Here is a 14,455-nt window from a genome sequence, read left to right as displayed (position 1 = left end):
AGAAATCTCCTTTGTTCGTGACATAATACACTTCCACAAACGTGTTGTGAAGAGTAGACTTTGATAGATCCCTGTTCTTTAAATAACACAGGGTACCCACTCACACCTGATTGTCATCCCATTGATTGAAAACACCAGACTCTAATTTCACCTTCAAACTAACTGCTAATCCTAGAGGTTCACATACTTTTGCCACTCACAAATATGTAATATTTGATCATTTTCCTCAATAAACAAATGACCAAGTATAATATTTTTGTCTCATTTGTTTAACTGGGTTCTCTTTATCTAATTTTAGGACTTCTGTGAAAATCTGATGATGTTTTAGATCATATTTATGCAGAAATATAGAAAATTCTAAAGGGTTCACAAACTTTCAAGCACAACTGTATCTAGTAAAAATCTATAAAGTCACTGCTACTAATATTAGATATAACTAGGTCTAACTTGTTTCTGAAAAAAAGTGAGGGCCGTTAATATTTCTACACATTAATGTTCAGTATTAATCAGAGTACACCTTCTAGACGTTGCTGTACTCCATTTATGCTGTAATTTTCGGCCTTCTAATTTAAAGAATGTGATAATTCTGTTTTCACTAGGGCAGCATTTGTTTTTAAAGTCCTTCATTCCATTGATGACATGGTTGATTGCCAGGTTTCCTATATTATTATAAAAGTTCGAGAATGCATTGCTGTAATAACATCAGGTGCCTGAAGCTCATACAATTAAAACGGCAATACCAATACACCACAGCAGGGCAGCAGCAATGCTCAACTGCCCACAAGCAGTTTAACAAAAACATCTAAAGCTATTGTTGGCTAAATTTATGGTCAAGATGTTCGGGTTCTGCATCTCATAGCTTGTGGATAACAACTTTTAAGAAATCTAGTAGTTCTGGCCACTGGAGTCTGAAGACATGTTGCTGATTGACATTTAAACTGGCATGGTGTGAGTTAGTATTACCCTGAAAAGTGCAGGTTACTGTTTTAGAGCCAATGCTAGTGGCCAAGGCTTTGGCTACAAATACTGTTGCAGTAAATACAACACTATATAATACTATAAAAAATGGATCAGTGGATGTTATAAAACCCTTATACTTTACAATATAGATGCAGTTACAGTGAAAATTTGGTTTACAGCAAACTTAAAATAAGAAAAATGATTATTCTGCAACATTAGACTAAACAAACAAAAAAAATGTCAGAGGTATTATATTTCCATGATTCTTGACTACTTTCAGTTATCAGTAACAAATGTACCTTTGAATACACACAGCTTACTATAAAACATTTACATTATTAATTTGGTGTCAAAAAAGAGGGCTATCACCGGCATTCTTGACTCACTCCCCACTTTTATCTTTAATATATTTCATCGTTTCACTGTGACTGTAAACACCTCTGAAGAAAAAACTGCTGCAGTCACACCAAGAAGGCAGGGCATGATGTAAACGGATCTATCCCACTATAGACTCGTTGCTAAAATTCCACTTCTTTGCTACAATAACCGAATGTGTTGTCTCTGCTCAATTACACAATCGTCTGTCTCTTCATAATGTATCGGACCCAATCTAGTCTGGCTTCAGAACTGAAAGTGCTCGGGTCAGGCTTATGAATGACCTCCTTATTTCGGCTGATTCAGGGGCATAGATGATACTTTATTTGTCTGCAAGTGAAAATTTAAATTTTACATAAGTTTAAAAATAACATTTACCATACTCCCCCCTCCACCCCCTTAAAAAAACTTTTGACCTATATAATATAATAGTGGCTACTTTCAATAACAGGGTAATAGATGGCATTAAGATGAGGTCGGTCCTGCCCAATGAGCCACAGGTTGACATTTTAAAGCATCGACATTAGACGTTCGGTTCCTTGTTTGAAGTCTCCAGCATTCAGAACGATTCATTATTAAGATAGATAGATAGATAGATAGATAGATAGATAGATACTTTATTAATCCCAATGGGAAATTCACATATACTGTATATAAGATATAACACGGCAACCCAGACAGTAATAATCAGTAAGTACAAATGCCTGTGTAAAAATTACCAATTGACTGCACGGTCACACATATATCATTTTAAGCTACATTAACAAAAAACGAGGAATATTAAGTTCCAATGTCAATGCTATTTTATTAAACGTTACTTTTAATCGGTATGAGGAGAAGGGTATACTTACAGTGGATGGGTGTATATACCTTTTAATATAAATGAGACCTCACTTGTCATCTATGGTTACATCACCGTGAAGCAGTATCACTTACCCATCAGATTTAAATATATTTGTAAACGATCAGAATACAAGAAACTAGCATAGCGAAGCTCATGTTTGTTAAAACGGGTACAGTGATACAATGGTAGGTCCATCTGTTTCGATCACGTCGGACATTTAGGAACCTCTGGTCAGTGGATACACTAGTCCTTAAATCCCTCTTTCTTTGTGTTTCTTGTTGCCTTTGTTCACTGGACGTGTTGTCGTTTAGATACTTAGAGCTGTACTTAACAAATCCATCCATCCATTTTCCAACCTGCTGAATCCGAACACAGGGTCACGGGGGTCTGCTGGAGCCAATCCCAGCCAACACAGGGCACAAGGCAGGAACCAATCCCGGGCAGGGTGCCAACCCACCGCAGACTTAACAAATCAGTTTTATCATTACACATAACCTTACATTACAAAACGGAAAAACCCGCCTCTCGACCCGGAAATCAACCCTAAAGGAAGTAGAAGACCTGCCTTTAGCATTATGGGTAGTGAAGTCCAGCCTCTGTGAAAGATACACATTTATGATATTAACAAATAAACTACGGAATAAAAGGACAAACTCGAAAGTAAATTTACAAGTACACATATCAAGTGTGAATAGCAGCAATCACCACATAGCCTAACAGTGCGATGCGAACCGCCCGGCTATTTGGAATAAACCAAAAGCACCTCCCGTATAAAGGGGGGTGAGTGAGACATTTGTTTGTTCTAATTGTTACTCTTTAGCAAAATGTATAAAAACAGGTATCCAAACCAATAAAATCTACATTTGTAATTAGCGCACATTTAATTTCTGGATGTACTGTGTTATAAAATATTTTTCTCGCTTTACCCTATTTGACTTGACAACTCTTATCTCTCTCCGCTCCCGTCTCCACTTGAGCAAGTCTTTGTTGTGCGCCTCTAGTTGGAACTGCTCGAATGGGAGAATCCGCGTGTGTTCTTTTTGCTTGGCTTTTATCAAAAGACAACATGTTTTAAAAAACATAAAGAGACCGGTGCCGTCATTGGGTATCTATCCTGGTTCAGAGGAGTATTTAAGATCCCCAGCGGGCCAGCTGCTTTTGTAGTGTCAGAGCCTGACCGGAGAGCAAAGCCTGGGAGCTTCCTGTTGGTTGTTCCAGTCGCTGTGGTGCTCTGCTGCGAGCAACAGTGACCGGCAGTTACGGTATGTGGCTTTCATTTTTGTAACACGTCGATTAAGTACAAATACTAAGATTTTTACCTGTAACATCCATAGCACGAAGTATTAAGGAACCTTCATAAAGCAGCTTTGCAAACACGTGTTCTTACTGGAAGCCTGTGCATGAAAAGTCCTCGTTCCAGGAATACTTATCTTACTCAGCTCATGTAACTCTTGTACATTTCATTCTGCCTAAAGGTTAGTCTGTGAAAGTGAGAACGTTAAAAGTTTTAGTGAGACTCGAGAGTTGGCTTGCTTATTTCAACACCCGCGTAGGTGACAGATAAGGAATGCAGTATGTATGTCCCAAGTGGTTACTCTTTCTGTCAGACATTCTGATTTATGGGGTCTACAGTACGCTTTCCGACAAAGTGAGAATCAGCTATCCAGAAAAGTTTCCGTCTTTAGTTCTGGGGTCTCGCCTTCCAGTAGCAGAAAGAAGGAGATTGTGTTATCAGGCATCAGTGATGCTTCACGCCCAGTGCAAGCCACCCAGTTCAACATTCACCTTCAGCTAAAGTCTGACTGTGCCACAGCGGATTGCTTACCAGCTGCCATCAGACCTTTCACAATACCCTCCTGGTTAGACAGTGTTTCGGTGCCGTTTTATTAGATTAATTTCGGTAGGTTAAGGACGCATTTACTGTATTTGTTGTGTTGTTTACAGTTTAGGCTTGAGTGTACGCTATGTAGTTTTAGCTACAACTCTTGCTAATTTGTATGGATCATGGTAACGGTAGAAAGTGTCTTCTCTAGATCTTCAAATAATGGTATATGGCATGTATCTCCCTTTCACATTTACTTATCTATGAGGCATTTTTTTCCTGGAATGGATTAGAAACCAGTGTTGGGATGGGTTTGTACCGAGGAATGTCTATTTATAGGAGGCCATGGGACACGTAATGTCAGTTGTGTAGTTTAGAGTCCTAATGTACAACTTATGATTAAAGACTCCTCTTATCCTGGGAGAAAATCTCCAAAGACTAATGGATCAGTTCTTTTTGAACTCACCTTCTGCAATGATTTCTCAGATTTCCAGTGACAAGGCATGCCTGCCTGTCATGCATAGGTTTCATTTTTATTGCTGTTTTTTTTTTTTTTGGAATACATGGTGTGGCCTTGTTTCCTTTAGAGAACATCCAGGATCTAAAGTACTAAATGTCAGATTGTCATTCAGTTTGTATATCTTCAGCATTATATATTCTTAACTTAGATTTAGTTGATGGTAGCCATTTTGCTATTCCTCCTTTCACTCATTTGGGTGTAGCCCAGAAATGGTCTACCAAGACTTTTTGATCCCTTTAATACTCCAGGTTGGCAAGTGCTGCTCCTTTTATTTATATGATTATGCACTATTATAACTATAGGGAATTGTTTCATCTTGCATTTAGTGGTGTCAGCTGTATTCCATAAAATGTGTTGCTTCTACATTTCCACAAGTGGTGCACAGTTAACATTGGCACTGCTGCAGAGATTCAGGTGTAAACATGTTGCAGACATCTGCTGACCACTGAAAATGGATTAATTCTTCTTTTAGTCAACACGTGAAGTTGTTGCTCACCACTCTCTTTCAGATGTTTGTAGCTTTTAAATGCCATTGTAAATGACAAGTATTTTTTATTTTATTTTAACAAGATCATGTTTAAGTGCAAAACATCAAATGAAGACTATTTAAGTGTTTCTTAAACTCTGCATATCCTGCAGTCCTGTGTTGTCTTTTACTAATGATTTAAGTGTTAAGAAAGGATAACACTTAGGCACGTTTTAGGTATTTTTTAATGGATTATTAGCATTAATTGTTTAATTGATACACATTAATTTTGAATAATTATTTTGTAGTTGAATTTTTAATTAGAAAATTGTTTATGTTGCACAATCCTCTGTCATTACTGCTTTCAACTTTCCGGTTCAGTCAGGGGATGCTATTCCAACCAATCTGAAAGTAAGCACATGATTTCTTACTTTTAATTGACCTCATTGCTTAGTGAGTTGTCCTTTTTAATTCTCCTATTCTAAGAAATTCTGGAGTGTTTGTTTGCCAAAACTTTCAATGATTGCGTTTTGTTTCCTTTGTCATTTTCCTTGTAATTCTCCTTTCTCAATAGAGTTTGCTTCCTTAATTGTATCCAAATGCTGACAACGCAGAATATAAAAGAGGAGCCATATTCACTTGTGTGATTTTTCGTTAACTCCTTAGCGGTTATGTGTATCCCTGAAAAAGATCAGGCAAATGTGTTGAATGTTTTTCAGCCAAAAATAGATCAATAGATATTTTATTAATCCCAAGGGGAAATTCACATACAGCAGCAGCATACTGATAAAGAACAATATTAAATTAAAGAGTGATAAAAATGTAGGTATAACAGACAGAAACTTTGTATAATGTTAACCCCCCCCAAGGGTGGTATTGAAGAGTCGCATAGTGTGGGGGAGGAACGATCTCCTCAGTCTGTCAGTGGAGCAGGACAGTGACAGCAGTCTGTCGCTGAAGCTGCTCGTCTGTCTGGAGATGATACTGTTCAGTGGCTGCAGTGGATTCTCCATGATTGACAGGAGCCCGCTCAGTGCCCGTCGCTCTGCCACGGATGTCAAACTGTCCAGCTCCGTGCCTACAACAGAGCCTGCCTTCCTCACCAGTTTGTCCAGGCATGAGGCTTCCCACTTCTTTATGCTGCCTCCCCAGCACACCACCACGTAGAAGAGGTTTTATAAAATTGTTTTATATGTAACAGAAACATGCAAACACCTAAACTTCAGCATAATAACAGTAGGAAAGGTGTACGTAGTGTCCACTGCCATACTGATGCCGATTTAGTATGTGTGCTTTGTGTGATACGTTTTGTAAGAGCCCCCCCAATGCAGATAGGCACTGCTCAAACAGATGTCAAAAGATTTTTTTTTTTTTTTTATAATTTATATATTGTTTTTCTTTTGCTTTCTTATGAGAGGGTAGAATGTCAGTGCCTGACCCACATGATGGATACACTGCCCATTGTGCTATTGTAGCCTACCACAGTGCAAGGCATAGTGATTTCCCCTGATATGAATATTGATAGTTGCAGCATTGTAAATGGTGCTTAGAAGGCAGGTGTGTTTCTTGTCTTCCACTTGAGTGTAATGCCTTTGCCTTTTTGCCACACACCTACTTCAAATGCTGCTAGACATAACTGGAGTTACCAGGGTTATCATGGCAGTTCAGCTGTCAGTATGCAATATGCATAACTTTTCATTGGAAGTAAAATCTGAAACATTTCAGGCGAGGTACTGAAGCTGTCCATCATTATATAGCACCCTTGGTCAAGCAAAGGGCCGAATGTGATAGCATGATGTAGTGACTCTGTGTTGACTATGGTAGCCATCCCACTTGGTCCTTCTACCGGTGTAAATTATTGAATTCCAGAAGTACCCATAGCTTGCTTCACATAGCATATAGAACTTGATACCGAATCATGCCTGTCTGGATGCGATGTTCTGTATCCACAACAGCCTTTCCTTGTAACCCATTTGACCTTCGTCAAAGCATTTTTTTCATGATTGGCTGATGCCCATCCCACAGTTTATACAGATTCGATGCTGGATGATTGTCTTCATCATAGTTCTCTTTAGGGGGATTAGTGAAATTCAGATATTTCAGAATAAGTGAAAATGACACTTGCTCAAAACTTTGCCAAAAATGTGTGTCTGCAACGACCAGTTTGTGGACCATTACCATCTCACATCTTGCATGATATCATCTACTGTTGAATTCTGCTCTGTACTTGTAATATTTCTATTGCACTATTGTATTGTATTAATGTTTACTTGTGTTCTGTGTATTGTATTGCCCCCCCTTTTTTTGACACCCACTGCATGCCCAACCTACGTGAAAAGGAGTCTCTCTTTGAACTGCCTTTCCCAAGGTTTCTTACATTTTTTTTTTTTTGGCGGAGTTTTTCCCTTGTCTTCTTATAGAGCCAAGGCTGGGGGACTGTTAAAAGACAGGGCATATTAAAGCCTATTGTGCCACTCCTTGTGTGATTTTTGGGCTATACAAAAATAAATTGTATCTCTGGACAGGTTACCCCACTATGCCCTGCAGTATCATGAGACTGAAAAGCACCCACATGTCATCTGCAGTGACCGGCTGCCAGTGACTACAAATGGTTTACTGCTGGTTTACAGTGTAGCGTTTTTGACACTGCAGTTTGTTTCAGCAACTATTTTTCTCCACCAGGCTACCATTGACAAATCATAAAATATTTCAAATAGTCATGATCAATCAGCACCTTTAGATCAGAGATACCCATAAATGGGCAACAAGGAGGTGCAGTATTGAAGGTTGTATAATGAAGCCAACAACAAATAAAAAAAACCCCCATGAAACTGCAGGTCGATGTCTAATGAAAAGGCTTCAGTTTCACGGTCCATGTCAACATCTGACGACCAGTTCACATAGTCATCACTGTTGCTTGATTCACGCTTGTTTCACCAAGAGTCTTATATTATTTTGACACTTGATGGGCCCTTCTGGATGTTTTTTCTTCAGCGCTGCTCCATGTGGGTACTTCTTGTGCATTTGGCTGTACTGCCTTCTTTACATCAGTGTTTCTCAACCTTTATGCTCCCACAACCACGTTTTGTCTTTTTAAATTCATTGACGGCTATTGCAAACTGCCCCCTTGGTGAAAGAAGCATAATCGGGGGGATCTCTGTTGGTGAAATGAGCTCACTTGCTGAACTAGCTTAGATGACCCACCTTGACTCACTCTTGTACCAGTAATGGCAACTCTTGACTCGCTGGTGGTGGAGCTGAGTGGTTGAGAAACCAGTTTGCTGCCTTACATGGAACCAGTTTACAGATGCCTGGTCATCAAGATTGGTTTGTGCAAATCCATACCGGCAGTTAAGTCTGCTTACTGGTGAGCGACATCAGACCCATAGTCTAGATTGCAGGGACCTGTAAACTTTGAAACCGACATACTGCCAATTTGACATACTGCTAAATGGCCAGTCCCAAATGGAATTGTAAGTCTGCAACAACAACTTTTATTTATATATCACATTTTCATACAAACAATGTAGCTCAAAGTGCTTTACAAGATAACAAAACAAAACTTATGTGAAACGCAAAACAAGATTAGGCAATAATATTAAAGAATTAGTAACAAAGATAAAAGGTAAAGTCAGATGGCCAATAAACTCCAGTTAGGCTGGAGAAAAAAAAAATCAAATTCTGCAGGGGTTCTAAGACCAAAAAGACCACCCATCCCCCTCGGGCATTCTACGTAACATTATCAGTCCTCTTGGTTTTCAGGCTTTACATGCTAGTATTTGATGTCTTGAGGACTGCTGGGATACCTGTCTTCAGTCCATGAATGCAGGGGGGCTGCATGATGCTTTGATCAGGTGGTGGTGGCAGTGCAGATCGTCACTACAGTAGAACTGGAAAAGGCAGCAGAGTATAGTAGAGATTAGTACAGATTGTGGATCTCTGAAGGATATGATCAATTTCTGCCCATATATTCCATCAGGAATACAAGTAAAATATAGCTACGAAAAGCCACGTTAAAATAATGGGATTTTAGCAGTTTTTTAAAATGTTCCACAGTGCTAGCCTGGCAAATTTCTATCTGTAAAATATTCCAGATTTTGAGTGCACAACAGCAAAAGGCCACATCACCACTTCGTTTAAGTTTAGCCCATGGAATTATAAGTGGACTTCCAGTCAGAAGATCTAAGGTTACGACTTGGAGCATAGGAGGATTGACATTCCAAAATATAGTAGAAGTAGTTTAAAGTCAATTCTGAATAACATGGGTACCCAGTGTAACAATGCTAAAACTGGTGAAATGTGCACAAGCTTTCTTTTTCTAGTTAAGATTCTGTCTGCTGCGTTCTGCACTAATTAGAACTGATTGATGTCTTTCTTGGGTAGTCCTGTTAGGTGTACATTATTGGAATCTAGTCAAATAAAAAACAAAAGTGTGAACTAATTTTTCAGTGTCTTGTAAAGAAATAAGAGGTCTAATTTTTGCAGTATTCTTTAAGTGGAAAAAAATGCAGACCTAGTAATCTCGTTAATATGTGATTTAAAGTTTAGGTCAGAGTCAATAATTACCCCTAAATTCTTTACCTCTTGACTTTTAAGCCTAATGGATCAAGTTTATTTCTAATGCCATCGCTATATCTATGTTTGCTAATCGCTAAGATTTCTGTTTTCTGCTTATTTAGTTTGAGAAAATTACTACTCATCCGATCGGAAATACTGCTAAGATGGTAAGAGAGCCTAGAGTGTCAGGGTCATTGAGCACTATCGATAAATAAAGCTGTGTGTCATCTGCATAGCTGAGGTAGCTCAATTTGCTCTTTGAAAATAATCTGACCTAATGGAAACATGTAGATTGTAAAAAGCAGTTGACCCAGAATATATCTTTGTGGTACACCATATGCAATATCATGGGTTTCCAAAGTACAATCAGCTACAAGTAACAAAGAATTTGACTGACACCAGTTTAAGATGCTGTCAGAGAGGCCAACCCATTGTCTAATGCAATTTACAAGAATACTGTGATCGATGGTGACAAAGTTGCATTCAAGCCTAAGAGAACTAGAAAAGATACACAGCCTCTGTCAGCATTAACCCACAAATCAATTACTGCTTTAACAGTGCAGTTTCTGGACTGTGATTTGTTCTACAACCTGACTGAAATTTGTCAAGAATAGAATGTTTAGTAACCATTTAACTACTTAATAACTGCCTTTCCTAGAATGTTGCTTAAGAAAGGCAGATTAGAAATTGTTCTGAAGTTGTCAAAAACGGAGCTTATTTTCCTTGAGCAGGGATTTAACAACTGCAGTCTTAAGACAGTCGCAGAAGACCCCCATATCTAACAATAAGTTCACTATGTCACGTACACTATCTTTGAGTACATCGGAGACTTCTTTGAAAAAGCCTGTTAGAACTGAGTCAAGGAGGCAGATAGAGAGGGTTTCAGTTGAGAAATTATTCTTCCTAGTTTGGGTAGATTTATTCCAGTGAAAGAATTTAACATGATTAAAAGGCAATGTTGTGATTCAATTGGATTAACTTTGAGGTGATGTACTATTTCTAATATTTGTTTTGTGTTTAAAAAAAAAAAAAAAAAAAAAAAAAAAATATTGCAAAATCCTCAAGTTTCACTAGTAGTTTTTAGGAGGCATTCCATTGACTGAACTGGGTTTAGAAGACGATCAGTAGTTTTGAATAAAACTCTTGGATCACCAGCATTGTTATTTATAATTTTAGAGAAATAGAACTGCCTCTCAAGGCAGACTACATTGTTTTACTTCGTTATTTTAGTCTTCAATATTTCATAGTGGACTATCAGTTTATTTTATTTTTTTTTCCCCATTTACGTTCAGCCCTCCAGCATGTTCTCTTTAAATCAGACACTCTTTGTGTCTTTCAAGGTGTAATAGTACATGACTTGTTGCAGCCTCATGTCATTTCATTTACTAGATGGCAGCAGAGTACTGCACCAAAAATTATATAGGCACTATACCGTAAAATGGATCATTACATGTCACCCAGGGTCTGGCTTGGGCTTAGCCGTATTTACACAGAATTTCTAGCCCGAGTCATGCTCAGTGTTAACACCAAGCAAATTAATATGCAGACAAATGGAAGTGGCAGTGCAGTAATTCCCTTCATTAGCATTCAATGTTGTTTGCACCTGTGTCTGCCTTGCCCAGTGATAGCCATTAGCATTTGGATAAAATTAAGAAAGAAAGTCTGCAGAAAATGCCAAACAATATGACCATTTCCATCTATGGCAAAAAATATAGATATTTATGAATTTCTTAAAAATATATGCAGGTCAGATAACTGAACAGTGAATTGAATTAAAAGTAAGAATGCCACACTGATTGTGAAACTGGGGGGTAATAAAAATATGCTGGTCTGAGCTTATGGTCTAGTACTTTTAATTGGTGTATGTTGCATTTGTATCTGGTAGCGTCCTGTATAGTAAAGTGTTTTGTGTTATTTCAGTCTGAAACTACTTTATCAAGTAGCGTTTACTTATCCATCTTTAGATTGTGGTGATTTTAGCCTCTTTATGAGCACATGCTAGAATATAAATTCATGAGCATAATGAGAATACTGTTTCTTTTTGTGCTGAATCTGACAAAGTTACATTTTCAGACTGCTTTCCACGAAATGCATGGATATCTTTGTAACTTCTGGCTCTGGATATGGGTAAGAGTTTGGAATGTTTTATTTTTATGGATATTCAGAAATACATGTTACAAGCAAAATCTGCCTGTATGTAGCTTTCTTTGTAATTTTTTATTTCTAATTTACATTTTGTTTATTCGTTAGCATAAAAAAGTGGATTATTAAAATGTTTAAATGGCAGTTCAAAAATCCAATTTGTTATGTAATTTTACTTGTTCTTCATTTCAATAGTGAAATTGTCAGCATGTTAACATGGTATTGTCAAGACTTGCTTTTTTTTCCTTCCTTTCTTGGAGGCAGTCTTTACTGCCTAGGAGAAGACTGCAGTAATCATTCATATGCAGGACTAAAGAACAAACAGTAATCAAATGTTTGTCTTACAGAATCATCTTGAAAAAAGAAAACATGAATAGACAAATAGTCGCACTAGTGCAGAGAGAAAAAATAGGCTGTGATTAACATACACAAATGAGTGTGAGACAGACTATAACAACAGACACACGGTATCATTTACTACACAAGAGTTGATTGCATCCTTTCATGTATCTCACTTTACACCGGATCATGTGAGCTGCTCTCCTGTGATTTCAGCACCACTAACACTAATTGAAATTGAGGGCATCACAGATATGAGATCCACGGGATACTGGATTCTAGTAAGAGGGTTTCCAGAGTTGACTACCTTGTTCATTGGTGGGAGTATGGTCCTGAGGAGCAATCATGCATACATTTATGAACAGTGCTGCACATCCTCTCTCTGACACACTAACACTGAGTACAGCCAACAAATCATTCAGCAGAAGCGTTTCAGGAAATGCTAGCGTGGCTCCTTTATAACAACAGCAATATGCTTGCATAATGCTCACTGTGACTATGACTTGCAAGTTAATTTTTCTCCTTTTTAGTGATTCTGGTGTGTGTCGGCCCAGTGTATGTATATCCAGCTAGCTAGCTGTTTATTTAATGAGCTTCTGTAAACAGCCAAATTTCCCCTAGAGACCAATAAAGTATGTTCGACCTATCTTTGTGAGATGTGCATACCTCACACCTTCTGGCTACTTTCTGTCTGTGTTTTCCCTTCAAAACTTGTGGTTCTGTCCCAAGTACATGCCTTAAAGGGAAGGTTATGTAATATTAAGAACTGTTTATGTGTATTTCGTTCTACTGTATGGTGTTTCAACTCAAGAACTGTTGTCATAGATTTTCTTTTCTTCTCAGAGACTGCGTTTACTGCAAAGGAGAACACACACTTTAAGGAAGTTTACTGCAGTAATCATTTAGCTGCACTACTGATCAACAAAACATTCCAAACATTTGTCTTGTAGAATGGATTTAAAAAAAAAAAACATGATATACAAGCAGTTGCAGTATACCACAGAGAGAAAAATTTAACTTTTTACCGTATTCAAAATCAAGTGCAAGTCGGGCACTTGGTGTCCATTATTCAATAAGGACTGATTGCATAGAGGCAAGTTTTAAATTCAGCAATGGTGCAAGATTTTTTCCTGCTTTCAGAACATTTTTACTTGGAGCGAAGCTTCTTGTCCCAGATGTAATAAAATTTTTGATGAAGGTGAGGTACTTCCAGGAGTCAAACATTGAGCAGAATAGTGTATCTTCTAACAGGGAAAACACTGGGCAGATGCTGTATGCACCATCATTTGTCCAACTGACCAGATTGTTTAAAATTTACACCAGTAAGTTAATTAAAATTGTTACATTAACAAAATTGAGCTGTGGAGGCTATAAAGCATTTTGATATATGAAAATGATCAGCTCTTTAGTCATGGCGTAAACAAGAGGAGTTCATGTCAACAGAAATGAGGCAGCCCTAATGCTAGCTTTTAAGAGTGACATGTCTGAGCTTTGAAATGAAATTACACTTTGTGAGCAAGGAGAAAATCTGGAATTTGCAAAAAAATGTAAAATACCAAGCAATCTTAAAGTGAAAGTTTTGCTTTCCTTTTCTTTTTATGTAGACTGCATAGTGGTCTTACAGGATCAGCATTCTTGTTTAATAGCATATGGCATTTTTGACTAAAAATTGACCCATATCTGAATTAGTGGACTGTGTATTGGACTGGCACCCTGTCCAGGGCATTTCCTGCCTTGAACCTAATGCTGGTAGGGTAGGTTAATGAATTAAGGGTTTTTGAGTATGTTGCTATAGTTAGGTTTAAGAATTATTCTCAGCTGAGAAACCAATCCCAGTCTGTGGGACAACAGCACTTCTTAGGAGTGCTCTGGCAGGGCTTTGACTTTTTGATTCAAATCTTGGCATGATTTTGAACTTAAGATAGGTTTAGCCTCTTATTTAGACATTAAAATTGTTTTTTTTATTAGCTAAGTGGAAATATTGCATGACCTTTGCCACTCAATTACATTTTTTTTATTCATAAAGAGCCTAAAATTATTTTCTTTCTTCTAGATTGAGATTCATACATTTCTGCTGAAGTATGTATGTATGTATGTGTGTATGATACAGAGATAGATACTTTATTAATCCCAAGGGGAAATTCACATACTCCTGCAGCAGCATACTGATACAAAAACAATATTAAAGAGTAATAAAAATGCAGGTAAAAACAGACAATAACTTTGAATAATGTTAACGTTTACCCAAACCAACCCACCGGGTGGAATTGAAGAGTCGCATAGTTTGGGGAAGGAACGATCTCCTCAGTCTATCAGTGGAGCAGAACAGTGACCACAGTCTGTCGCTGAAGCTGCTCCTCTGTCTGGTGATGACACTTTTTAGTGGATGCAGTGGATTCTCCTTAATTGATAGGAGCCTGCTGAGCGCCC

At 37.9% G+C, this 14,455-nt stretch overlaps 1 protein-coding gene across 2 annotated transcripts in view; it reads left to right on the top strand.

Moving 5' to 3' along the window:
- Positions 1–3,142: 3,142 nt before the first annotated feature.
- brf1b (BRF1 RNA polymerase III transcription initiation factor subunit b) overlaps positions 3,143–14,455 on the top strand; it is a 329,557-nt gene continuing 318,244 nt past the window's right edge. For both annotated transcript variants that reach the window (XM_028822170.2, XM_028822169.2), the window contains exon 1: positions 3,143–3,441. The gene's annotated coding sequence lies outside the window, so the exon portion shown is untranslated. The remainder of the gene's footprint in view (positions 3,442–14,455) is intronic.

This window comes from Erpetoichthys calabaricus, chromosome 16, assembly GCF_900747795.2.
Source record: "Erpetoichthys calabaricus chromosome 16, fErpCal1.3, whole genome shotgun sequence".
Classification (NCBI taxonomy): domain Eukaryota; kingdom Metazoa; phylum Chordata; class Cladistia; order Polypteriformes; family Polypteridae; genus Erpetoichthys; species Erpetoichthys calabaricus.
This window is presented reverse-complemented; position numbering and strand designations above follow the sequence as displayed.